Here is a 1,447-nt window from a genome sequence, read left to right as displayed (position 1 = left end):
GATTTATCAATGTCATGCTCATAGTGTACTGGAAAAAAAAAAAACAACTCCACTCCCCCACCCCTACTCCCTCACCCCATACTCTCTAAAAACGGGAACTATTTTCAGCCTGTCAAAGTGGAGACCTTATTATTATTACTATTACTGGTCCAGAATGTTCCTATTTTTAAAAAACTTGGCCTCCTTTTTGTCAGCAACAAATTATCGTTCTTCATGAGTAACTTTATGAAAGTGGGGCTCTCTAATCTTGAACCAATGAAAGGGGAAACAAAATCGTTGGATAAAAAATATTTCTTTCTTTAAAGTTTTTTTCTTCCTTTTGTTATAGTTATAGTCTACAGAAAATGTAGTGTCTTACCAAGCAGGCTCTGCTCTTCATAAAAAAACAAAACAAACAAAAACAAACTCCAAACCGGCCAAATATGACTTAGACAATTATCTTACTACGAACGTGAAGATTTTACGCCAATATTGGCACAATTTAGATCAAACAGCTAGAATATGGCGTTTCGTACTACCTTGGTAGATGGTTGCTGGGGGCACTGGTACGCTATGCTCTTTCTTTCCTGTCAAACATAATAATTCATGGTTCTTATCTTACCCCCTTTTCGTTGTATGCTGCTCTCTAAAAACACCTCTAATCTTTGGCTCTTCTATGACCTGTTTGAGTGTCAAGTGCCGTAAAACTCTAACTAAAACTAAAAACGAACTAGCTCAGCATTATATACAGCCTAGGTAATGACGAATTACTACATCTTAACAGAAAATCAAAGATTATCAACTATTGGGTCGTCGGTGGTCTATTGGTTAGGCTGTTTGGCTTGTAACCGAAAGCTCATGCGTTCGAACCCGCTTAAGGTGTGATACTGTGTCCATGGAAAATGCAGTTTGCATCAATTTTTATCACTTCACACACGTCGGACCAGTTGTTTGATGGGTGCTCTGGTGTGGTTTGCTTCTTCTTTCCTATTAAACAACTATCGTCTTTATCTCTCCTCCTTCTTTTTTATGTTTGTTACTCTCTTGTAACACCTCTACTCTTCGGCACTTATATGACCTCATTGTGTTTCTACTGCCGTAAAACTCTTACTAAAACTAAAACCCACGTCGAAATAGGAAAGCGGATATAAACAGCGAAAGATATTGTCAGCTTGTTAGTGTAGGTGTACTGTGCGTGCAATGCGAAACCTCGCAAGAGACAGACAGACAGACAGACAGCCAGCCAGCCAGCCAGCCAGACAGACAGACAGACTGACTGACAGACACAGATAGAGACAGAGAAGGAGACAGGCAAAGAGAAAGAGAAGGAGAGAATTAAGGAAATTTAGAATAAACAGACAGAGAGAGACAGACAGGGAGATAGAAAGAGAGAGAGGCAGTCAGAGAGAGAAAGAGAGAGAGAATGGGAGCGAGAGAAAGAGAGAGAGAGAGAGAGAGAGAGAGAGAG

This window comes from Aplysia californica, unplaced genomic scaffold (assembly GCF_000002075.1).
Source record: "Aplysia californica isolate F4 #8 unplaced genomic scaffold, AplCal3.0 scaffold00031, whole genome shotgun sequence".
Lineage (NCBI taxonomy): Eukaryota > Metazoa > Mollusca > Gastropoda > Aplysiida > Aplysiidae > Aplysia > Aplysia californica.
Note: the sequence above shows the minus strand (reverse complement) of the source record.